This window comes from Pseudorca crassidens, chromosome 17 (genome assembly GCF_039906515.1).
Source record: "Pseudorca crassidens isolate mPseCra1 chromosome 17, mPseCra1.hap1, whole genome shotgun sequence".
Classification (NCBI taxonomy): domain Eukaryota; kingdom Metazoa; phylum Chordata; class Mammalia; order Artiodactyla; family Delphinidae; genus Pseudorca; species Pseudorca crassidens.
In genome coordinates, this window is record NC_090312.1 from 56,019,328 (window position 1) to 56,039,058 (window position 19,731).

Sequence of the window (19,731 nt, forward strand, 5' to 3'; positions counted from 1 at the left end):
GCAGTTATGGCTACATCATCTTGCCTAACTCTTGGAGAGCATATTTTATTTCTTGTTATATACCCCGTCCATAAAAATGTGTCTGGTACATAGTAGACAATAAATATATTTACTTAATACACCAAGAACTCATTAAAGGTATCTATGTTTTCATGGGTTCAAAATTGTCAATAGACATTTATTAACTAATACAGCAGTACTGTTTCACCTGTATATAACACTTTACATTTCATGAAGTACTTCCACCAGTATTATCCCATTTGAACTTCAAAGCCATTCTGAAGTAAATATTAACTATAATCATTTTATTGATGTGAAAAACTGAGACTCAGAGAGATTCAGTAACTTTTCCAACAGACTTACAGTAAATAGAGGAAATAATATTAGAAATTAGATTTCTTGGATCTAAGTCCTTTTCTCTTATGGTAGAGCTCTAATGTTCAAAGTTAGAAAAAAAATATCTCATTGATTTTTCCCTTCTGCTGGTTGAGAAAGGAAAACATATATCTAACCTCCCTCAAATTCTTCTCAAATATAGGCCACATCTTCAGCCCAACATCAAATACAACGCAGAGCACAAATAAGATGTTTAGCAAAAAGAGGCAGAATGTTGAAAGCATTTCCTTTAAGATCAGGAATAAGATAAGGGTGTCCACTCTTGCCACTTTCATTCAACATAGTATTGGAAGTACTAGCCATAGCAATCATACAAGAAAAAGAAATAAAAGGAATCCAAATTGGAAAGAAAGGAGTTAAAGTGTAACTGTTTGCACATGACATAATAGTATATTATATAAAGAAAATAATAAACACAATAAACAAATAGGTGAAAGACTTGTACTTTGGAAACTAGAAGACATTGATGAAAGAAATTGAAGGTGACACAAACAAATAGAAAGATACACTGTGTCTATGGATTGGTAGAATTAATATTGTTGAAATGATCATATCACCCAAGGTAATCTTCAGATTCAATGTAACCCCTATCAAAACACTAAAGAAATTTTTTCACAGAAGTAGTACAAACTGTTCTAAAGTCTATAGGGAAACACAAAAGACCCCAAATAACGAAAGCAATCTTGAGAAAGAAGAACAAAGCTGGAGATATCACACTCCCTGATTCCAAACTACACGATAAAGCTACAGTAATCAAAACAGAATTGCCCTGGTGCAAAACAAACACACATATCAATGGAATAGAATGGAGAGCCCAGAAATAAACCCACACTTATATAGTCAATTAACTTACAACATAGGAAGCAATGGAGAAAAGAGTCTCTTCAATAGGTGGTCCTGGGAAAACTGTACAGTCATACAAAAGAATAAAACTAGACTGCTATCTCGCACCATATACAAAGATAAACTCAAAATTGGTTAAAGACTTAAATGTAAGACCTGAAACCATAAAACTCATATAAGAAAACATAGGCAATATACTCTTTGACATTGGTCTTAGCAATATTTTAGGGGATCTTTCCCCAGGCAGGAGAAACAAAAGCAAAAATAAACAAAAGGGACTACATCAAATTAAAAAGGTTTTTCACAGTGAAGGAAACTATCAGCAAAACAAAAAGACAGCTTAATAAATGGAAAAAGATATTTGCAAACAATATATCCAATAATGGGTTAATATCCAAAATATACAAAGAACTCATACAACTCAACACCAAAAAAACCCCCAAACAACCTGATTTAAAAATGGGCAGAGGAGATGAATAAACATTTTTCCAAAGAAGACATACAAATGGCCAACAGACACGTGAAAATATGCTCAACATCAGCAATAATCAGGGAACTCCAAAACAAAACCACAGTGAGATACCACCTCACACCTGTCAGAGTGGCTATCACCAAAAATACAACAAATAAAAAGTGTTGGTGAAGATGTGGAGAAAAGGGAACCCTCATACACTGTTGGTGTGAATATAAATTGCTGCAGCCACTGTGGAAAACAGTATGAAGTTTCCTCAAAAAATTAAAAATATAACTTCCATATAATTCAGCAATTTTACATCTGGGTATTTACCCAAAGGAAACAACAACACTAATTGGAAAAGATATATGCAACCCTATGTTCTTGAAGTATTATTTACAATATCAAGATATAAAAGCAACCTAAGTGTCCATCAACAGAGGAATGGATAAAGAAGATGTAGTATATATGTATGTGTATATATATATATATATATATATATATATATATATATATATATATATATATATTCAATGGATATTACTCAGCCATAAGCAATGAAATCTTGTCATTTGTGAGAACATGGGTGGATCTAAATGGAAGTGAAATAAGTCAGAGAAAGACAAATACCATATGATCTCACTTATATGTGGAATCTAAAAAAACAAACAAACAAAAAAGCAGGCTATAGATATAGAGAACAAATGGGTAGTTCAGAGGGGAAGGGAGTGAAGGGTGGATGAAATAGATGAAGGGGATTAAGAGGTATGAACCTCCAGTTATATAATAAGTAAGTCACATGGATATAATATATAGCATAAGAAATATGGTCAATAATATTGTAATAAATTTTTATGGGATAGATCGTTACTAGACTTATGGTGATCATTTCAAATGTATGCAAATGTCATCACTATGTAGGACACCTGAAACTAACATCATAATATTGTATGTCAACTACATTTCAATTTAAAAAAGGAGGCAGAATGTTAAATGAATATAGGCATTGGATAAAACGAATCATAGAAGAAAATAAGATGAATTTAATCTCAGATAAAAAATAAGATATAAATATATAACATGTATCCTAGAAAAATGAGTGAGAGAGAAGCAAACAAGAAACCATTTATTTGCTAACCTAAGGTGAAGAAATCCTACTTATGAAAAACTATTCAATTTCCTGCTATTATACCCTTCATTACAACATGACAGAAGATCATTAAAAGTAGAAGAGCATTAAAAATAACTTTTTTAAAGAACTGAGTTGTTAGAAAAATGTTAGACTATTTTGACCAGAAATTTAAAAAAAAACTTTTTATAATTAGATTCTTTCTTCCTGATTTTGAGCTCAAAAAGAAGATTCTAGCAAATACGATTCTAGAAAATACTGTACGAAGATGGCTATCTAAATTTCAGAACAAATTGAGACAGGTTGTCTAAATTTCAATACAAGTTGAAACTTTTCATAGAAAAGTGAGCACTCTCTTTAGAGTTTTTCTCTGTAAGATGTTCAGCGAAAATGTGTTCTAAGGCTCCAGGGGAGAATAGAGAGGTATCTTTGCTTCAGAATGGGGAAGTTCTAGTATCTCTCCCATTCCCCCAGCATATAGTCAAACCCAGAGCACATAGTCCTTTTGATATTTCCTCTGTCTTTTTTAGTGCCTGGGGTAACAACATCTATCTAAACATAAATCTAGATTGTCTTCACTTAAGACTTTGTTCTCTGGGCAACTGAAACTCCAGCTGCCTTTTCACTAGGGCATGATCACCAAACACCTACCATGGGTAATATTACACACATGAAACTCCACCCTGGAGGCAAATATGTAAGCTGAGAGACACTCCCCCAGATGGTTTGTCCCCAAAAGACCACACTATGACTACTTCTTTTTCAGAGAAGTTCTGTTCTCATTGCTCCTGTCACCAATAAGAAGCTCCTCTTTTTGCTAGGTTTATTAGCACTCTTATATCATTTGGGTAGAAGGATAGCCTAATTTCGGAATGTTAAATTCAACCAAATAAAGCTGGTGTGTCTGGCCAAACTACTGTCCTTTTTCTGGCAATCAGTAAACTGCAGGGTGGCTATTTGTTTAAGTATTTTCTTCTGTCTCAACCCCCAACTCTTGGTGTAAATCATCCCATTCTGTTCTCCATGGCTGGACATGGATAGCTCAATTACCACATCCTAGGCAGGATACACAACACACTCTTAAGAGTAGGAATAACAACCAGTCATACCAGCAGTAAACATAGCATTCAAGTCAGTGGCTTTATTCCAATGTCACCCATAATTGAGAGAATAGGTGTCCTGTATTCCTAGAGTGCAAATACAAATAATCTGAGAAATTTTGGCATGAGTTGTCCCTTTGACACTACCTGATTTCATTCCTTCTGTCCTAAGGTAAGCAGCCATATTCAATTATAGTTATAGTAACTAAAGCCTTCAACTCTTAGTGATGATAGTCCTACAATGTTTTCATACACAGTTGACCTTTGAACAAGCAGGGGTTAGGGGTCCCCACCTTTCACGAGGTCAAAATCCCCATATAACTTTACAGGTGGTCTTCAAGATTCCACATCTGTTTATTCAACCAACTGCAAATCATGTGATACTGTAGTATATATTTGCTGAAAAAAATCCATGTATAAGCTGATGTGCCCATTTTAAGCCAAGTGTTGTTCAAAGGTCAGCTATAATTTGCATACATTTTACACACCTGTTTAAATAGGACTGATAAAGTAGTAAATGGTTTTGGCTAAACAAAAACTCCCACATCATAGATAGAAGACAGAAAAGAACACGGATAGAGAAAGTGAGTGTGTGATGTACATAATAAAGAATATCATTACAAGTTCTTGTACACGTTTAACACAAATGAATTGAATAAGGGGAAAGATAGACATCTAAGGAGAAAGACATTTTCTGATTGCCTGTGAACATAAGATCATTAGCAGCATCATGATGACAGCATAGTAACATCTCTCAATCAATTCTTCCTAGTTCCCTTCCACACTCTCCAAAATCACATATACTCAAGGCTGAGTTCAGAGAATTTCATCTTAAACTTCACCTCTATAGCTCAAGTATGTTGGAGATGGATGTGGAAGCTATATAAAATTGATGTTAGCTGGCCTAATGGCTAAAAGTATGAGAAGGAGTATGCCTTGTTGGATAAAAATGAATAAGCACGTAACATGGTTAGTGTTCAAACTCAGTTTTGTTCATAGAGGATAATTCAATTTTCAGATAAATTTCTGAGTCTCTACAGAAAATTTGCAGATTTATGCTGCAAATGTATGGTGTACTTACATTACTCATGTGTAACATGGTCAGGGAAATACCTGAACTTAAATTTACAATTTACTTATGTGGATTAATAAGAGAGAGTAAGAATCTTTAAAAATCACAGTTAACTCAAAATGTTGGTGTAACCTGCACACTGTCTTTCATCAATCCACTCATCCATTTTAAAATGCCTATATTACTTCTCCATGATATACCCCTTATGACTAATGAATATCCCCTTAACCTTTGTTCCTTCCACCTGTAAAAATCTCTTCCCTCTTTCAATATTGAACCCAGGCATCATCTTCTCTGCTTTGACATACTTATTTTCCTTCTTCCCAGTTAGATGCTCTCTCATTAGGCCTCCATGACATTTGCACAGAAATCCAACACAGAGCTTATGCTATTTCATCTTATATACTTCTCCCTCCACTAATGGACTGATTCCTCTTTAGGACAGGTATTTTGTCATCATCTTGTGTTTATTCAACCTTGTACCTACAAGGCAAAGTATAATGCTTAAGACATATTAAGAACTCAATAAATGTCTGCTGAATGATCAATTGATTGAATGTTAGGAAGTAGGAGTATAGTTAGTCATTCAGCTGCTTTAGATTATATTTCATCTTTCCCTTGCCTATATTCTTCTGACTGAAATAAATAGCAGAAAAGAAGCAGCTGTAAAAACTCTGAAGAAAAAATCATTCTTCAACACATCTGAGTAGGAGATTATTGCTCTAAAATTTTTTCTGTAAGGATTGCTAAAATTTTTCCTGTAAGGATTAATTTACAGGTAAATTAAATATTTTTGAAGTCTTATTAGATAAACAGTATTTTCTTCACTTTTCATAGAACTTGATTTATGTATTTACTTACTCATATTTATTCATTCATGACTTGTGAATATGAGTCAATGAGTAAAACCACAAATACCCTATCAGTAGTGTTCTTCGTTAGAGGCAATAGAAATAAATTCTAACTTAAAAGAAAAACAGTTGTTGGGAAGAGTATTAGGAGGATCCCAGAATTGGCTAGAGGCTGGAGGCTCACAATGGGAGGTGGGAAGGAGCCACAGGGCTGCAGAGAACAGGCAGCAGAAACCAAAGAGCAAACATTGAGGGTAAAACATTCTGGTGATTACTCCACTATTACTTCACACTCTTCCCATTCTGGTATTATTTGCTTGTGTATTAAAGTTATCCAGGTGGTCAATTGACCTGGCTTAGGTTCATGAGCCCATCACCTAGCAGAGAGAGGGAGGTCCTCAATACTTCTACTTTCATAGGGGGAGATTGTCACCAGTGTCACTACCCACCAAGACTGTATATGACGGAAGAGAGGCAACTCTACAAAACAAAAGCAAGGTGCAATTAGGAAATGAAATTGATGTCATCCAGTCAGAAATGTTATAAATATTCCTTATAAATATGTTTTATATTATATACAAAGCTATTTTCAAAAAATGTACAGATGCAGAAGATAAAATGGATATGAATCCTGCCATTAAGAAACTTACGGTCTCAGAGGAAATAGTTGCTTTGGAACAACATTGTATTACTATAGCTTGAAAAGATTGAAATAAATGGCAATTTCACACAGTTCAACCTAAAACGTAGGCTAAACAGATAATAAACCATCAAATTACCAAATCTTGAGAGTCAATAGGAAGCTTATATTAAGTTTTTATTCCTATAACCTTCCTTCCTAAATTTATAGTAGTTATGATACACTGAGAGTGTATAGTATGCATAGTGTGTCAGCATTGGCCTCTATTTACTCAAACATTCACCTTTATTCACTCAAGCATTCACCTTTGTTCTTTTACCTTTCTCAGTGGCATCTGAAGACTCAGAACAAAATAACTTTAAGGCATGTTTTATATCTGATATTATTAAAATCAGTACATTTTAAAGGGTGCAAATAAACATGGAGAATAGAAAGTGAACTATTTGGCAAATGGGAATAAGCCCAAGGGAGAATTTTCTATGACTGCTATATAGTAAACTGAATGGCTTGCAAAAGCAATTATCATGAAAAATGATTGTGCTAGGTGATTAAGTTAGAGTAATATATCCAGAATAGTAAGCAGGAAATATTTATTTTCAAGAAAAGTACATAACTATAAATAGAAGAAAAAGTAAGAATCCAAATCAGAAAAGTATTACATTGTATCAAGTGTCAGCAACCTTCTAAATTATGTACCCAAATTTTAAGCCCTACCCTTCTGGTTCTTCAGGATCATGGAGAAGATGGTCATCATGCCAACTTGTTGAAACAATGTTTCCATGCCAACTCAAATGATGAGTAGTAAAATGGTGTTATTTTTCCAATTCTCTCCTTCAGATAGCTCTCTCATGCAATGAACCTTATCAAGTACGGTAAAGTTGTGCTTGACAATGCCTGTCCGCCCCCCTCCAACCTCAGTTGCTGAGACCTGATCAACTTGACTCTAACTAAGTTGGATGGATATATTTGATGCTGTAAAACTCTCTAATGTGATTCAATGCGAGTCACTGAACTACAGAGTATCCTTGTGACTTGTGAAAGAGTTAACACAACTTCTCACATACCCAATATGTTCTCAGAAACGTTAAAAAGGGGGAAAGGAGGACCTTTTTCTTAAAATTTTATATATTTATGCATTTGGTTGCAAGTATTATAAATTACTGAATTTCTTTTATTTTTTTCAATATTCTAAGGATGAAATTTGGGTCTGTGTCAGGGATCACCAAGACAGCACCCAGGCTCAATGATTCACAGGAAAGATCACCAGACTCAGAAAATCTGTTAAACTTGTATTTATGGTTTATTATTACAAAAGTTACCAATTAAAATCAGTGAAGGGAAAGGGTTTTATGAGGCAAACTCCAGGAGAAACAAGACACAAGTTTTCAGGTGTCCTCTCAGTGGAGTGGCATGGATACATTTAAATCTCCGAGCAACAATGTGTGACAAAATGTGCTAAATATTGCCAACCAGAGAAGTTCACTGAAGTCCAGGGTTTTTAGTGGGGGCTCAATAACACATGCATGTGGTGCTTGCTTACAAGAGTGACCTTAGCTACTCAGACTGTAGTCCCTCACAGAGCAAAACCAAATGTTCACTGTAAATTATATAGTTTACATAATTTATCTGATCAAGCTGTTACCTCATGGCCTACAGCCTTAGGGATACACTCTCTTACCAGGTAAGTATTCCAAAGATGTAGAGCTTATCTCCCAAGAGCTGGACAAGGGTCAGTCCTGAAGACAACATTTTCTTGGGAGTGTGAAGGATTTGAGCAATGTTGGCCTGCTGGGTTAACACTTCCCTGCATGGCAGATTGCCCTTTTCATTTCTTTTTTAACATCTTTATTGGAGTATGATTGCTTTACAATAGTGTGTTAGTTTCTGCTGTATTACAAAGTGAATCAGCTATACATATACATATATCCCCATTTCTCCTCCCTCTTGCATCTCCCTCCCACCCCCCTTATTCCACCCCTCTATGTGGACACAAAGAACTGAGCTGATCTCCCTGTGCCATGCAGCTGCTTCCCACTATCTATTTTACATTTACTAATGTATATATGTCCATGCCACTCTCTCACTTCTTCCCAATGTACCCTTCCCCATCCCTGTGTCCTCAAGCCCATTCTCTGCATCTGTGTCTTTATTCCTGTCCTACCCTTAGGTTCTTTAGAACCATTTTTTGTTTTTGATTCCACATATACATGTTAGCATACAGTATTTGTTTTTTTCTTTCAGACTTTCTTCACTCTGTATAGCAGTCTCTATGTCCATCCACTTCATACAAATAACTCAATTTCATTTCTTTTAATGGCTGAGTAATATTCCATTATATACATGTGCCACATCTTTATCCATTCATCTGTCGATGGACACTTAGGTTGCTTCCATGTCCTAGATATCGTAAATAGTGCTGCAATGAACATTTTGGTACATGACTCTTTTTCAATTATGGTTTTCTCAGGGTATATGCCCAGTAATGAGATTGCTGGGTCACATGGTAGTTCTATTTTTTGTTTTTTAAGGAACCTCCATAACTGTTCTCCATAGTGGCTGTATCAATTTATATTCCCAACAACAGTGCAAGAGGGTTCCCTTTTCTCCACACCCTCTCCAGCAGTTATTGTTTGTAGATTTTTTGATGATGGCCATTCTGACCTGTGAGATGATATCTCATTGTAGTTTTGATTTGCATGTCTCTAATGATTAAAGATGTTGAACATTCTTTCATGTGTTTGTTGGCAATCTGTATATCTTCTTTGGAGAAATGTCTATTTAGGTCTTCTGCCCATTTTTGGATTGGCTTGTTTGTTTTTTTGATATTGAGCTGCATGAGCTGCTTATATATTTTGGAGATTACTCCTTTGTCAGTTGCTTCATTATTGGATTACTCCTTTGTCAATTCCTTCAATATTTTCTCCCATTCTGAGGGTTTTCTTTTCACCTTGTTAATGGTTTCCTTTGCTGTTCAAAAGCTTTTAAGCTTCCTTAGGTCCCATTTGTTTATTTTTGTTTTTATTTCCATTTCTCTAGGAGGTGGGTCAAAAGGGTCTTGCTCTGATTTATGTCATAGAGTGTTCTGCCTATGTTTTCCTCTAAGAGTTTTATAGAGTCTAGCCTTACATTTAGGTCTTTAATCTATTTTGAGTTTATTTTTGTGTATGGTGTTAAGGAGTGTTCTAATTTCATTCTTTTACATGTAGCTGTCCAGTTTCCCCAGCACGACTTATTGAAGAGGATGTCTTCTCCATTGTATATTCTTGCCTCCTTTATCAAACATAAGGTGACCATATATGCATGGGTATATCTCTGGTCTTTCTATCCTGTTCCATTGATCTATATTTCTGTTTTTGTGCCAGTACCATACTGTCTTGACTACTATAACTTTTTAGTATAGTTTAAAGTTGGGGACCCTGATTTCTCCAGCTCCATTTATCTTCCTGAAGATTGCTTTGGCTATTCAGGGTCTTTTGTGCTTCCATACAAATTGTGAAATGTTTTGTTCTAGTTCTGTGGTAGTTTAATAGGAATTGCAATTAATCTGTAGATTGCTTTGGGTAGTATAGTCATTTTCACATGTTGATTCTTCCAATCCAAGAGCATGGTATATCTCTCCATCTGTTTGTATCATCTTTAATTGTTTTCATCATTTTCTTTTAGTTTTCTGCATACAGGTTTTTGTCTCCTTAGGTCAGTTTATCCCTAGATATAATATTCTTTTTGTTGCAATGGTAAATGGGAGCACTTCCTTAATTTCTCTTTCCGCTTTTTCATCATTAGTGTATAGGAATGCAAGAGATTTCTGTGCATTAATTTTGTGTCCTGCTACTTTACCAAATTCATTGATTAGCTCTAGTAACTTTCTGGTAGCATCTTTAGGATTCTCTATGTATAGTATCATGTCATCTGCAAACAGTGACAGGTTTACTTCTTCTTTTCTGATTTGGATTCTTACTATTTCTTTTTCTTCTCTGATTGCTGTGGTTAAAACTTCCAAAACTATGTTGACTAATAGTAGTGAGAATGGGCAACTTTGTCTTGTTTCTGATCTTAGTGGAAAAGGTTTCAGTTTTTCACCATTGAGAACAATGTTTGCTGTGGGTTGGTCATATATGGCCTTTATTATGTTGAGGTAAGTTCTCTCTATGCTTACTTTCTGAAGGGTTTTTATCATAAATTGTTGTGGAATTTTGTCAAAAGCTTTTTCTGCATCTATTTAGATGATCATATGGTTTTTCTCCTTCAGTTGGTTAATGTGGTTTATCTCATTGATTGATTTGCATATATTGAAGAATCCTTGCATTCCAGGGATAAACTCCACTTGATTGGGGGTATGAGCCTATAAAGGTGCTGTTGGATTCTGTTTGCTAGTGTTTTGTTGAGGATTTTTACTTCTATGTTCATCAGCGATATTTCCTGTAGTGCTCTTTTTTGTGTAATATCTTTGTCTAGTTATGGTATCAGGGTGGTGGTGGCCTCATAGAATGAGTTTGGGAGTGTTCCTCCCTCTGCAATATTTTGGAAGAGTTTGAGAAAGATAGGTGTTAGCTCTTCTCTAAATGTTTCATAGAATTTGCCTGTGAAAGCCTCTGTTCATGGTCTTTTGTTGGTTGGAAGACTTTTAATCACAGTCTCAGTTTCAGTGCTTGTGACTGGTCTGTTTATATTTTCTATTTCTTCCTTGTTACGTCTTGGAAGGTTGTGCTTTTCTAAGAATTTTCACATTTCTTCCAGGTTGTTCATTTAATTGGCATATAGTTGCTTGCAGTAATCTCTCATGATTCATGTGTTTCTGCATTGTCAGTTGTTACTTCTCCTTATTCATTTATAATTCCGTTGATTTGAGTTTTCTCCCTTTTTTTCTTGATGAGTCTGGATAATGGTTTGTTACTTTTGTTTATTTTCTCAAAGAACCAGCTTTTAGTTTTATTGATCTTTGCTATTGTTTCCTTCATTTCTTTTTCATTTATTTTTGATCTGATCTTTATGATTTATTTCATTCTGCTAACTTTGAGGGTGTTTTTGTTCTTCCTTCCCTAATTGCTTTAGATGTGAGCTTAGGTTGTTTATTTGAGATCTTTCTTGTTTCTTGAGGTAGGATTGTATTGCTATAAACTTCCCTCTTAGAACTGCTTTAGCTGCATCCCATAGGTTTTGGTTCATTGTGTTTTCATTGTCATTTGTTTCTATGTGTGTTTTGATTTCTTCTTTGATTTCTTCAGTGATCTCTTGGTTATTAAGTAGTGTATTGTTTACTCCATGTGTTTGTATTTTTTACAGATTTTTTCCTGTAATTGATATCTAGTCTCATAGCATTATGGTCGGAAAAGACACTTGATATAATTTCAATTTTCCTGAATTTACCAAGCCTTGATTTCTGACCCAAGATATGATCTATCCTAGAGAATGTCCCATAAGCACTTGAGAAGAAAGTGTGTTCATTTGTTTTTGGATGGAATGTCCTATAAATATCAATTAAATCCATCTTGTTTAATGTATCATTTAAAGCTTGTGTTTCCTTATTTATTTTCATTTTGGATGATCTGTCCATTGGTGAAAGTGGGGTGTTAAAGTACCCTACTATTACTGTGTTACTGTTGATTTCCCCTTTCATGGCTGTTAGCATTTGCTTTATGTATTGAGGTGCTCCTATGTTAAGTGCATAAATATTTACAATGTTATATCTTCTTCTTAGATTGATCCCTTGATCATTATGTAGTGTCCTTCTTTATCTCTTGTAATAGTCTTTATTTTAAAGTCTATATTGTCTGACATGAGAATTGCTACTCCAGCTTTCTTTTGATTTCCATTTGCATGGAATATCTTTTTCCATCCCCTCACTTTCATTCTGTATGTGTCCCTGGGTCTGAAGTGGGTGTCTTTGAGACAGCATATATATGTATCTTGTTTTTGTATCCATTCATCCCATCTATGTATTTTGTTTGTAACATTTAATCCATTTACATTTAAGGTAGTTATCGATATCCATGTTCCTATTACCATTTTCTTAATTGTTTTGCATTTGTTATTTTAGGTCTTTTCCTTCTCTTGCATTTCCTGCCTAGAGAAGTTCCTTTAGCATTTGTTCTAAAGCTGACCTAGTTGTGCTGAATTTTCTCAGTTTTTGCTTGTCTGTAAAGATTTTTTTTTTAACATCTTTATTGCGGTATAATTGTTTTACAATACCATAAAGATTTTAATTTCTCCATCAAATCTGAATCAGACCCTTGCTGGGTAGAGTAATCTTGGTTGTAGGTTTTTCCCTTTCATCACTATCAATACGTCCTGCCACTGCCTACTGGCTTGCAGAGTTTCTGCTGAAAGAACAGTTGTTAACTTTATGGAATTCCCTTGTACATTATTTGTTGCTTTTCCCTTGCTGCTTTTAATATTTTTTCTTTGTATTTAATTTTTGGTAGTTTGATTAATATAATTAATTTGGTAGTTTGATTTTGGTAGTTTGATTTGGTAGTTTGATTTAATATTTTTTCTTTGTATTTAATTTTTGGTAGTTTGATTAATATATGTGGGACTCACTGCACTTCCTGGACTTGATTGACTATTTCCTTTGCCATATTAGGGAAGTTTTCAACTGTAATCTCCTCAAATATTTTCTCAGTCCTTTCTTTGTCTCTTCTTCTTCTGGGACACCTATAATTCAAACATTGGTGCATTTAATGTTGTCTCAGAGGTGTCTGAGACTGTCCTCAGTTCTTTTCATTCTTTTCTCCTTATTCTGCTCTGTGATAGTTATTTCCAGTCTTTTGTCTTCCAGGTCACTTATCCTTTCTTCTGCCTCAGTTATTCTGCTGTTGATTCCTTCTGAGAATTTTTAATTTCATTTATTGTGTTGTTAATCATTGTTTGTTTGCTCTTTATTTCTTCTAGGTTCTTGTTAAATGTTTCTTGTATTTTCTCCATTCTATTTCCAAGATTTTGTATCATCTGCATTATCATTATTCTGAATTCTTTTTATGGTAGACTGCCTATTTCCTCTTCATTTGTTTGGTCTGGTGAGTTTTTACCATGCTCCTTCATCTGCTGTGTATTTTTCTGTCTTCTCATTTTGCTTAACTTAGTGTGTTTGTGGTCTCCTTTTAGCAGGTGGCAGGTTCTTAGTTCCCATTGTTCTTAGTGTCTGCCCCCAGTGTGTAAGTTTGGTTCAGTGAGTTGTGTAGGCTTCCTGTTAGGTGGCACTGGTGCCTGTGTTCTGGTGGATGAGGCTGGATCTTGTCTTTCTGGTGGGCAGGACTGCATCTGGTGGTGTGTTTTGGGGTGTGTGTGGACTTATTATGATTTTAGGCAGCCCTTCTACTAATGTGTTTGGTTGTGTTCCTATCTTGCTAGTTGTTGGCATAAGGTGTACAGCACGGTAGCTTGCTGGTTGCTGAGTGGAGCTGTGTCTTAGCATGAGATGGAAATCTCTGGGAGAGCTTTTGCTGTTTGATATTACATGGGGCTGGGAGGTCTCCGGTGAACCAATGTCCTGAACTCAGCTCTCCCATCTCAGAGGCTCATGCCTGACTCCCGGTCAGAGTACCAAGACCCTGTCAGTCACTCGACTCAGAAGAAAAGGGAGTAGAAAAAAGAAAGAAAGAAAGAAAAACAAATACAATAAAGTTATTAAAATAAAAAATATTATTAAAAATTTAAAAAATGAAAACTAATTTTAAAAAAAGGAAAGAAAGAAGAGGGCAACCAAATTAAAAAAAAATCCACCAATGATAACAAATGCTAAAAACTATACAAAAAATAAAGGAAGGGAACAACCAAATCAGTAAACAAATCTACCAATGATATAAACTGTAAATACTAAACTAAAATAAACATAAAACCAGAAACAAATTAGATGCAGAAAGCAAACCTCAAGTCTACAGTTGCTCCCAGAATCTACCACCTCAATTTCAGGGTGATTCATTGTCTATTCAGGTATTCCACAGATGCAGGGTACCTCAAGTTGATTGTGAAGATTTAATCCACTACTCCTGAGGCTACTGGGAGAAATTTTCCTTTGTTCACACAGCTCTTGTGGTTCAGCTTTGGAGTTGGCCCCACTTCTGCATGTAGGTCACCTGAGTGCATCTGTTCCCTGCCCAGACTGGATGGGGTTAAATGTACAGCTCATTAGGGGGCTCTGGCTCACACAGGTCACTGGGAAGGAGGAGAACAGAATCTGGGGCGAGCCTGTGGCAGCAGAAGCAGGCATGACATTGCAACAGCCTGGGGTGTGTTGTGTGTTCTCCCAGGGAAGTTGTCCCTGGATCACGGGACCCTGTCTGTGGCAGGCTGCACAGGCTCCCTGGAGGGGAGGTGTGGATAGTGACCTGTGCTTGCACACAGCCTTCTTGGTGGCTGCAGCAGCAACCTTAGCATTTCATGCCTGTCTCTGGTGTCCATGCTGATAGCTGAGGCTTGTGCCCATCTCTGGAGCTCGTTTAGGTGGTGCTCTGAATCCCCTCTCCTCACACACCCCGAAACAATTGTCCCTTGCCTCTTAGGCAGTTCCAGACTTCTTCCCAGACTCCCTCCAGACTAGCTGTGGTGCAGTAGCCCTCTTCAGGCTGTGTTCACACAGCCAACCCCCATCCTCTCCCTGGGATCTGACCTCTGAAACCTGAGCCTCAGCTCCCAGCCCCAACCCGCCCTGGCGGGTGAACAGACAAGCATCTCAGGCTGGTGAGTGCTGGTCAGCAGCAATCCTCTGTGCCGGAATGTTTCCTCTACCTTCTGCACCCCTGTTGCTGTGCTCTTCTCCATGGCTTCAAAGCTCCCACCCACCCACCCACCACCTGTCTCTGCCAGTGAAGTGGCTTCCTAATGTGTGGAAACTTTTCCTCCTTCACAGCTGCCTCCCACAGGTGCAGGCCCCATCCCTATTTTTTGTCTCTGTTGTTTCTTTTTTATTTTGCCCTACCCAGGTACCTGGGGAGTTCCTTGCCTTTTGGGAAGTCTGAGGTTTTCTGCCAGTGTTCAGTAGGTGTTCTGTAGGAGTTGTTCCACATGTAGATGTATTTTTGATGTATTTGTGGGGAGGAAGGAAATCTCTACATCTTACTCCTCCACCATCTTGAAGGTTCCTCCAGATTGCTCTTTTTTATATAAAATCTATTCCCTTTACTTATACTGTAATAATTTTTTTCTGTGCACATGGCAAGACAGTTAAAAACAATGTTTCCCATCTTTTCTTGCAGCTAATCATGACTATGTGACCAACTTCTCCCCAACAGATTATATGAAAATCACACCATTGCTTAAAAGGAAATTGCTTTCCATGGGCTTTGTTTGTTCATTCCTGTGAGAAAGATGATGGCTCTTCAACTCAGCCTCAACCTATGACCCAGAAATTCTGCATCTGGCAATATATACCAAGAAATTCTCACACATGTCTATAAGGGGACATTTAAAAATATGCTCATCAAGCATTGTTTGATGCAGCAGCAATTTGGAAGCAATCGAGTTGTCTGTCACTGGAAGAACAGATAAGCAAAGTGTGGTGGATTCATACCAATCAGGTTGATGCTCAAAATATGTAACAAATGTTATGGCATCAGTCTCAGTCAGTCAAAATGAATACCAGCCTTCGCACTGGAGCAGGGTCCTGGAGACCTCCCATCTCCTCTCTCCACAAAATAGCTTGGTGTTAACCCTGTAAATGCTGCATTGTAGAGAAATCCATTCATCTATCAGAGGAGCCCTCAGAAGATCCTAAATAGAGACTATTCATCAATTCATGTTAAGGCATTTATATATTTTAACAACTTGTATAACCGTACACCTGCATACCGACTGAAAAACAGCCCTGTGTGGAGTACTAAGCTTTAGTTAGTATTAGTGGACTACGTGTTCACACAGCAATATAGATCAAGAAAATAACAAATGAAATGAGATGTAAATTATCATTTAAATTAAATATATTTGCACACAAGCACCAGAAAACATCTTATAAGAACATATAAACAAGGGTATGTTTTATTTGCACCTGTTGAATGAGCACAGAGAAATGGAAATATTGAATGGGGCTGAAGGGAAGCAAATAAAAAAGAGAGGGTCTTGTGTAGATCAATTTTGATAAGGTCCAAAATATTCCATTTACAACCAAGCTTTCTCTGAGTCTAGCCAAATGTAGATAGGCTGTTGCCACAAAATTTTTTATATGTTAATAAACTTATGCAGAAGAAAGTAACTGCATTAGAAGGAATATTTTGCCCAGATAACTTGTTTCTACAAAACACAGTTTTCAAAACTCAGTTCATAGGAGGGAGACAACTTATTAAGGAAGTTGAGAAAGAAATATAGAAAAAATGGGATTTTGGATGAGCCTCAAATGGTAGATAAGATTTCAACTGGCAAAGATTGGAGAATACAGAATTTCTGTCAAAGAGAACATACATAAAATCAGGGAAGATAAATAAAAACAAGGAATACAAATACTACGTTCAATTTCACTACTAGTGACCAGCCTGTTCTGATGTTCTATTTCTTCCTGATTCAGTCTTGAAAGAGTGTATATTTATAGAAATTTATCCTTTTCTTCTAGGTTTTCCAGTTTGTTGGCATATAATCATTCATAAAATTATCTTATGATTTTTTGTATCTATGTGATATTGGCTGTCATTGCTTCTCTTTCATTTCTTATTTTACTTGGGTCCTCTTTCTTTTTTTCTTGATGAGCCTGGCTAAGTGTATATCTATGTTGTTTATGTTTTCGAAAACCCTCACAACTGCTCACTCTCCATGGCTATTTCAGCACTCACTCTAGTGTGGAGATGTGCCATGGGGAAGAGGGGCCAGAGTGGGCACTCCGTTTGGGCCAGGGCATGAGCTGGAGAAGTCCTGGCCCCAGTCAAAATACCAGACCACTCTCAATATGCTGCCCCATGAACCAGTAATGTTTGCCCTTTCCCTATTTGGATACTGTGCTGGGTCTGACCTGGCTCTGTCCCTTACAGTTGCACCCTCTCCTCAGCCACTGCAGGCTTTGCCCTGGTGTGGAGCTGCACCATGGGACAAGAGGGGACATGATAGGTGCTCTGCTCAGGATGAAGTGTTCCTGGGTTGGTCATGGGAAACAGCCAGAGTCCCAGGAAGTTTCAATCTGCTTCCTCCACCTTGTTTCAAGAGTAAGCAAATGTGTGGCACCCTTCATGAGCAGAGTCTAAGTTTCTTACAATACTGCTGTAGTCCCACTGGTTTTCAAACCAGCTAAGAGGACTTGTTCTCCTGGTGTTCCCCAGAGCTGGGGTGCTCAATATGTAGTTCTAAATTCTCACTCCCCAGGGAGGATCTCCAAGCCTGTGGTATCTCCCTCCTCTGCTCGGTCCCCTCCTAAGAGCACAGGTCCTAATTTGATTGCTTCTCTTCTCTTCCTACCCAACTCTGTGTGGTTCTTTCTTACAGCCTTGGTTATATAAGAATCTCTCTGCCAGTCTCAAGTCACTTTCAGTGAAAATAGCTCCACATGTAGATGTATTTTTGATGTACTTGTGAGGAGAGATGAGCTCCATATCCTCCTACTCCACCATCTTGGCCCCCTCCTAGGAGAATCTATAAAAATTATCTTTAAAGGGGCAGAATGGACTACATCTACATGTGCTATAATTTTTATAGATTCTCTTGCTGCTGCCTTTGCATGAAATTCAGCTAGGGTATTTCCCTGAGACAAGCAGTTTGTAACCTGATGACACATCTTCTCCAGGAATTCTGCCTGAGGCAAAACTGGTGAAACATGATTTATTAGGAGCTCCAGGTGTTCCTGTGCATGTTCACCCTCATGTGTCCTCAGGCCTGGGGGTCTGCCACTTCCTTTGGGGTCCATCATGGATGTGCTGCAGACTGCCTGAAAGACCTGGATGCAGTGGTGGAAACAACACAAAAGGAGAACCTGTTGATGAAAAGCCAGTGTGAGGGGCTCCACATGAAGAACCAGGAAATGGGGAAAATCATGAATGGGATTTAGGGGACGGAGGAGGTTCAGAAACAGAAGGAACTTGCTAAAGTGTAAATCCAGAAGGCTCTTTTCTTTTCTTAAAACCATTCAAACCTTGATTTATTTGCTTTTTTTTTTTAATGAAAGTTCTATTTAATTCGTTTATCTTTGTTAAAGTGAGTGTGTTTCAATATAAGTGCCTGTAGAACTCTGACTCAAAGGACTCTGAGGCTGTTATACAAGGTCCCACCATGGTCTTTCAGGTGTCTCAGGTAAGGTTAAAACTGTCCCCTTGGGTCCAGGAAGTATCTTCAGTCTCCAAGTAATGGTGAGGCTAATCATGTCCCCTGAGTCAAACCTGTACCACCTCTCCACTGAGGGAAAATATTTGAGCATTCACAAGACTGTCCAAAACAAGAGAAAACTTAATGTAAACTTATAGTTAAATAATATGTTACTTACTTTTTTTACAAATAAGTACTTCTAAAGTTAATTCTTTTTTTTTCCATTCTTAACTGAATTTATTATTTTTTTATTTCAGTATAATTGATTTATATTGTTATATTAGTTTCAGGTATGCAACGTAATTCAATATTTGTATACAATCGAACTTTGAACAACATGGATTTGAACTTCACAGGTCTACTTATACACAGATTTTTTTTCAATAATTACATACTGCAGTACTACACAATCTACAGTTGGGTGAATCCACAAAACAAAACCCACAACACAGGGGAACCAAGTGTAAGGTTATACTCAGATTTTCAACTGTGCAGGAATGGCACCCCTAACCCCTGCATTGTTCAAGGGTCAGGAGTATATTGAAAAATGATCACAATAAGTCCAGTTTTCCATCACCATACATGGTTACAAAATTTTTTTCTTGTGATGAAAACTTTCAAGATCCACCCTCACTCTCATAGCTACCTTTAAATATGCAATACAGTATTGTTAGCTATAATCACCTATGACATTCATTTTATAACTGGAAATTTGTACCTTTTTACCACCTTCACCCATTTCACCCTCCCAAACACTATAGGCAACCACCAATCGATTCTCTAAATCCATGAACTTGATTTTTTTGGGGGGGAGGTGTTTTTTGGCGTTTTGTTTTTAGATTCCACAAATAAGTGAGATCTTATGGTATTTATCTTTCTCTATCTAACTTATTTCACTTAGCCTAGTGCCTTCCAGGTCCATCCATGTTGTCACAAACGGTTGGAATTCTTTTTTTATGGCTGAATACTATACCATTGTAAATATATACCACAATTTCTTTATTCATCCATCCATTGATAGACACTTAGGTTG